At 42.5% G+C, this 7340-nt stretch overlaps 1 protein-coding gene across 2 annotated transcripts in view; it reads right to left on the reverse strand.

The window, feature by feature from the left end:
- psd2 (pleckstrin and Sec7 domain containing 2) overlaps positions 1–7088 on the reverse strand; it is a 33892-nt gene extending 26804 nt beyond the window's left edge. For both annotated transcript variants that reach the window (XM_042419340.1, XM_042419339.1), the window contains exon 1: positions 6579–7088. The gene's annotated coding sequence lies outside the window, so the exon portion shown is untranslated. The remainder of the gene's footprint in view (positions 1–6578) is intronic.
- Positions 7089–7340: the final 252 nt, after the last annotated feature.

A 7340-nucleotide genomic window follows, 5' to 3' on the forward strand; every position in this document is an offset into this window, starting at 1 on the left:
ACAACTGGCTTTTGTGTGACATAACTGTGCAGGATAACGGTACGATGTAAGAGGCTATTTTACCCCTTGATAATAATAAAAAAAAAAACAATAAACTTCTGTCTTCCATAATGCAACAGTCATGTAAATAATCTGTGTATGAGTTATTATTGCAGTTCATTTTATTACGGCATCAATCAAGCTTAAATGCGATTACCAAAACGAATGACGCACATTTTATTAAGCACAAACCTGCGTTGGCTGAGCGTTTGGATTGTGATTTTGTTGCAGAGTGCAGCCAGGAAGCAGCTCTGTCTGCCTGACATAAACACAGTCCTTAGACACACTAGATGCTCTGCTGAATCATCCGCAGCAGGAGACTTACAGCACAACTGCAGTAAAATATTTACTGGGATTCAACTATTTCTGATGGCTTGCAGATGCAGGTAAAGAGCTAGTTAGGCTGAAATGAACATATTGAATCCTGCCAACAAACCTCTGTGGTTTCTCAGGAGGAAATTTCAAGCATTTCTGCTTTATTTTGATATCAAACTGTGTTGAAAAAAAAAAATACAGGAATCATGGTAGAGAGGAAAGATTTGTGGCAGGCTAGGATGTGAGCCAAATTTGTATCTGTGATGTTGCAAGTGCTTTGGCTTAGCCCCTGAGTACGGGGACACCACAGGCCCACTAAATGTTTCATCAAAGCTGCAAAAGTATGATGCAAATTATGCAGAACACAAAAAAAAATCATGCAAATTTCTCCCTTATTTCAACCTTCTCTCCTAATTACAGCAGACTGTTTCCTTCTTTCAACTTCACCTTGTCACCTAAACGGCCAAATTCTCAATCCCCAATCCCTGTGGGAAACACTCAGCCAAGAATAAGCCACCACCTTGGTTTTATTAGATTGTCATCCTCATCACTTTACAGTCTGATTAACTGAAAACATCTGTCACACGGAGAAACACAGGAAAAGTTTTGAAAATGCACATTCGGTGCTTATGTGTTTTTTATTTGTGCTGTGTGTCTCTGCTGGCGTCTTCTAATTCTTCTCACGCTTGACTGCTGTGCGCAATGATCTCAGAGGACGCTCTGACTGATCCCTCAACAAATTCTTTCTGAATACGTGATCAGCGATTGGCCAACTCGTTCTTTATTTTTTTTGGCGAGAAGGAGCATGGGAATCACTGGCATTATCCATTAGTCACCAAGCTGTTTCAGTGTATTAAATCTGCAGAAAACATGCATCACATATGATTTATTAACTGCATTATGTCTGAGAAAGGTGCACATAAAAAAACTGTAATAAATCTGAAATATTTTCATGACTGACTCATTCATGCATTAGTAACTGCTGGTTATTAGAATGAGCTCAAATAATCCAAAAGCCAGATACCGAATATTTAAAACACATTTCCTACTCAGTCTACCGGAGCTCATATTCATGCACATGTACTAGCCATATGCAAACAAGCACGATTTGCATCCATTTATGCGATTACACATTACATGCATTTGCACACATTAACACTCAGTCAAATGCGCACACACACACACACACGCACCAAAACAGTGACACATCTCCATAAATGGAAACAGTGAACAGTTATGAAACCAGACATGGAAAGTGTGAATTCCCTCTCTCTCTCTCTTGCTCTCTCTCTCTCTCTCCGTCTCCAGTGTCCTGTTTCTCTCCCACTCTCTCCTCTTCATCTGTTCCACATTATGTTTTCTGCTATCTCACAGTCTAACTCTCAGTCTCTCTCTCTCTCTCTCTCTCTCTTTTTTCTCTGTCTCAGCCTCTCATTTTGCAGTAATTGAGGTAAATGGGTCTTAGCCAGCAGAAAAAGAGGACTGTGGAAGTGAGCAGCACTATGTATTCTGCTGCTGAGGAGAGGGAGAGAGAGTAGATGTGCTCAGACACCCAACATGGATGGATGGAGAGAACACAGCCGATGATAGAGGAAGGGTCTATGTGTGTGTGTGTGTGTGCGTGTGAGTCTTTGTGTCTCTACGTATACAATAGCTATCAGGAGAGACTTATTGCATTCCACTTTTGTCAGCAGAACACTGGGAGTCTTAAGCCTTATCAATTTCCTTTAATTGCGATCTGACCATCTGCCAATCATGTGAACGACACACAAACACACACACACACACCAAACAGCCACCACTCCAGTGAGGATGACGATAGATAGATAAAAGGCTGTCTCTTGTGTCTTTTATTTATCTCTCTCTCTCTCTCTCTCTCTCTATCTGTCTGCCTGTCTTTCTGTCTCACTCAGACACAGACGCACACACTCTGATGCACACACAAACACACGCAACAAAGTACGCAGTTGACACAGACCATGGCGTAATTTATTGATCACTGAGACAGAGTCTCTGAGCCGCAGTCCACTGGGAGTCTCCAGCGATAAGCATGACTGGTCTCTATAGGCAAAGAGAAGCCAAAAAAACACAACTGAGGTAATCAGACTAGAGGCTTTGAAATTAAAGGGACACACTTCTCTACAGCGAGTGGATCTTACTGGAGTAAGAGCTCCGGCCAGAGGTGGTGCTGAAGCTGCTGCTGCTTTACATCCTCAAGTTCAATATGATTCAACTTCAGATTTAGTTATTTGAGTGTTTATGAAAAATACTGTTGAACTCTTGACTTAGTTTGAACTATCAACTGCAGCTAAACAAGTAACTTTGCTACGCCAGAGTTTGGGGAGACAGGTTTAAACAGGAATGACCAAAATCAAAGCAACATAGACTGAGATATCCTGACTTTTTGTCTCTGGTTAGCTTCAAAAAAGGCTTCCTCCTACATTTCCAATAATGCAATCAGTAGTGTCTATTCATTATCAGTCAGACTATAATTAAATGCAGCCAAGTCGCTGAGGCCGTTAACGTCAGACTCCTGGTTGTAATTTGGAATTTCTGACAGCGATGATATCGTTTACACAGAAGTGTCAACAAACCAGTGGCAAGACAGCTGCAAATTCACCATTCCTGGCAATAACATTTAAATAAAATCCAACATTAACACGACAATCGAGTTCAGCTCATTTGAAAGGAGACACAGTTTGTTTGTATCTGGTTCAAATTGTTAGCCAACTGCTCCGAATAAACAACAGCAGAGGTAGCGAGGCTGTTCAGACTGTGTGACTGCAAGGTTATCAGTGGAGGCAGTCATCTTGGAATAATGCGTGAGCGCTAGTCAGAACACAAGTCGGAATAACAGGATGTCTGCCAACATTACGTGAATGCAGAATTAGACTTTACCTACCTGCCAATGCCTTTCAAACTCCATGCCTCCAGTTTATAACATGAGCTTTCTGTTAAACATGTGTATGATGACATCATCAGGGTTATTTTCTCAGACAGAGCTCCTCCAGAATCACAGAAGACATTATCCAGCTGTTTTCACAGGCTGACTAATCCTCCCCACGACTTGTAAACATTATGTGTAAAATCAGCGGGGTTTCACTTTACACATTTAATAAAAATATCACAACTGCCTTTAAGCAGGGCACTTATCGACCCGCTCCTCAAATGGACCATGAGCAGATGTTACTGACAAGTGACTGAATGTAACAGAGCGAAATGGAGAGGAATACCCAGGATTCTCTGAGAGTTTAACAAATGGCAGGGAGGTGCATGATTCAGCTTGCAGTATTGCAATATGAACTGATTAAATCGCAGCCATAACATTATATTATAGGAACTCACATTCTGCTTTATAAAGCCTTAATCTCCTTAATCCCGAATCTCTATCTATCTATCTATCTATCTATCTATCTATCTATCTATCTATCTATCCATCTATAGCTCGGCATTACTAAGCAGTAGATTGTCTGCAGACTCTCCTGTTGGGCATCACTGCAGCACTTTTTACTGAGTTTAAGTGGTGGAACAAGCAGCCAATTGACCATTTTTTACTTGTCTGACCTCATTACCTTTGTAGCGCTGCCTGCATTCATTTTACACAAAAACATTTGCGCAGCTCTTTTGTTTGAGCTGTGCGTCACCATGAGGGTTTCTTACTGAGGGGCAGCACCACAATATTGACAAGTGGTGTCAAGGACACAATGTTGGTGCTTCACTGCAGTCACTGTTATCGAGTTAATTATATCATCTTCTACACTGTATATTATAAGATGAAAAATAGTCCATATAAAGATATGAAAACAGTGCAGAGCATTACTGTAATGGAGTTACCCAACTACTACAAGTGACTGCTTCTAATTCGAAAATAATCATTTTAGCTTTTCATTAGGCAATTTACAGCAGAGGAAGACAGAAGAGAGAGAGAGAGAGAGAGATAAAACACAACAGAGATCATTGTTTGAAAACTAGACCTACAGGACATCCTCATAAATACATCCATAAAATGCTAATTAGCATTCAGAATTAATTTATGAAGCTATCAGCTGAGTGGATGATAATCACATCTGAATGCGAGGATGCAGATGGGAAACCTTCCAAACACAGTATATCCTCTCCTCATCCTCTCTTCCTCTCTTCCTCCGCCTCTCAAAGAGACATGCTCAGAAAAAACGCTGCAGTCTCATAGTATAAGTGACCCACTGACCCTGATCATAATATGCAGGCTGGATGCAGCACTGGCACTGCAGCACACACACACACACACACACACACACACACACACACACACACACACACACACACACACACACACACAAGGTGCAGAGATATACAGTCACCTTTTAAAAATGCTGTTGTGTTACATGCACAGATGCAGACAGACAGGGAAAAAAAACATTTCCTGGTTGTTAGCCTGGGACAGGAAAGCAGGAAAATACGGAGTTGGAAGTGGTCCAGGGGTGTTTCCTCGCCTGCCTGCCTGCCTACAAGTCACACCAGCATGACCACAGAGCCTCCAACTAGCCACACCAGCCCAGTAGAGCGTGACAGTCAGCCAGCTCCGCCAAATCACCCCAATATGTCACTTCTGTGTCGTCAAGGTCAACCGTCCGCTCGCATTTTGTCACTCTAAACGCTTACATCTAAATACACACTCAGAGTAATGTGGTGATTTATCTTCTTTTGGGCTAATTCCCCAGGCACTTCCATTTTGTCATGCTAATCCTCTCTTTTATACATGCAGACCAGGCAACATGACATTACTGGTTTCTGAATGATTTGCAAAAGTGCATACGTTCTCAATTTTGTCATTTCCATGTTAATAAAAAATAAATAATATATTTCACAATCTTGCAGTTCAAATGATATATTTTATCAGTGTGGTTTGAAAGTGTGAAATGATTTTGCATCCTGGTTGCGGTGATTTTGGTATCGATCCTGATCATCACTCGTGTCAATAAAGTCACTGGAGGGATTAAAAGAGACAACAGGAGAGAGACCATAGAAAAGGAAGAGATAAACAGTTTGGTCTGGAGCTGCTGCTGGCGCGTCTGGATGTCTGACACCTTGAGTTCAAGATGAATACATTGGAGAGAAAGCTGCACTTGCTTGAGAGAGCGAACAGTTTTGTCGGAGGGGAATGAATTACAATGGATTTAGACTAGACATGTAAATGTCTATAATTAAGATAATAGCGACTTTGCTTTCGGTATGAGGAATAAGCTGCTATCAAACACCTGTTTTAAAGAAGCCACCCACATCCTGAAGGAGCAAAGATAGTCCTAGGCCAGCAGCTCTGACGTACACTGCCAAAAATCTCTTTATTTCTCCTCTATGTACGTGCTTCGGCTTTGTCTATGCTAATCTATGGTGAGTTTATAGTGCACTTAATGTTATTTGTGGTATTTTTATCTCATATGTTATCAGTATAGTATTCCTACTAGAGCTTAGTATAGTTTTGCCTTCAAATGTGCATTGGATACCCCTAAAATATATATAATATGGTTACTGTGAGCCTGCTCCTTTATCCAAAGTGTCTCCAGATACACTTAAAAAGACATAAACAAACACCAGATAGACAGGCCTTATTGTCTCCCTCTCCCAGTGTGTGTGTGTGTGTGTGTGTGTGTGTGTGTGTGTGTGTGTGAGGGAGAGAGAGAGAGAGAGAGAGAGAGAGAGAGAGAGAGAGACAGCCATGTTCTCCCAGCCTCCTCGAGCCAGTAACCATGACAACAGGATGGCTGGGAGACACGGTTCAAGCTCAATTGAGGCCGGTGTCTTTCTTTTCCTCCAAAATAGACCTTGGTCGCGTTTCAAGACCGACTTGTCCTCTTAAAAGCGGAAAGGAAACGCTTTTCTCTTCCTCTTCTCAGGGGACAGAGAGAGAGAGAGGGGGGGGGGGGGATAAAAACACACCTCTGTACGATCCCACGGCCCGCACGGTGCATATCTTTCAGCCTACATTAGCCCAACAAACACTGCTGTCCTGAAAGCCTGCCGATGGGCTCTGTGTGCATTTTTTTTTTTTTTTTTTTTTTTTTTTGGTCACACATTACCCAGAAAAATCTACAGCCTCCATGAGAAATGCTTCAGTGAACTAAAATACATGATATGTAGCACGGACTCCGTTATATGTGTGAGACATTTAGCGCTAACACAGCCAGACTAGCTTTAAAATGAAAACACTTTAAACGTGTGTCCTACAGAATAATGTCTTCACTCACCGGCAGAAACGCGTCCAGTCACAGCCTGAAAGGGAGAGTTTAGCGGCGGCGGTGGTCCTCTCTCCCCCTCGTGTCTGTGTACATCCACACCGGGGAATAACACTGACAGACGGGCTCTTTTTTTCTCTCCACGTCCTTCCCAGCTGCCCCCCTCTCACCGGTATGTGCGCGAGACCGTCGTTCACTGCCGCCACCGACCGACCGACCGCAGCTCGAGGTGTAGTCTCGCGCCTCCGCGCAGGCTGGTAGCGGCGGAGAGCGATCACTGAGCGGACTGATGAATGGACGGATGAACGGAGGCGTCCTCCCCGTCTCCTCCTCCTCTCTGTGGAGCCTCAGAGTGTTTGAATGGCAGCTGAGAAATAATTCCGCTCCTCCGACTGCCCGAGGTAGCGCGCGGTGTGAACGGGACGTGTCTCGAGGGCCTGTTGATATCAGACACAGTAGCCTGCAGTGAAGATTAGCACGTATTGACACAAGTCCTTCTCTCTGACCACTGCTGATATAACGGTTCACACCTGAAATGTAATAAAATATCATTAAAATCAGATTAAAGATCCCCTCTAGACAAGCTTTAAGATGTATATACTCTACTTAGAATAATGATGTGTGTCTGATATAGTTTTTTCCATTAAAAAAAGTTATCTTGTTAAAAACCTTAAAATTACATCCACTCCTTCTCCCTCATTAAAAAGTCCAGAGTCTATGAATATTAAAATATGTTCCATTTCAGAAGTTTAACTGCTGGACACAAGATGTCTC

The sequence above is a fragment of the Thunnus maccoyii genome, chromosome 8, assembly GCF_910596095.1.
Source record: "Thunnus maccoyii chromosome 8, fThuMac1.1, whole genome shotgun sequence".
NCBI classification, from domain to species: Eukaryota; Metazoa; Chordata; class Actinopteri; order Scombriformes; family Scombridae; genus Thunnus; species Thunnus maccoyii.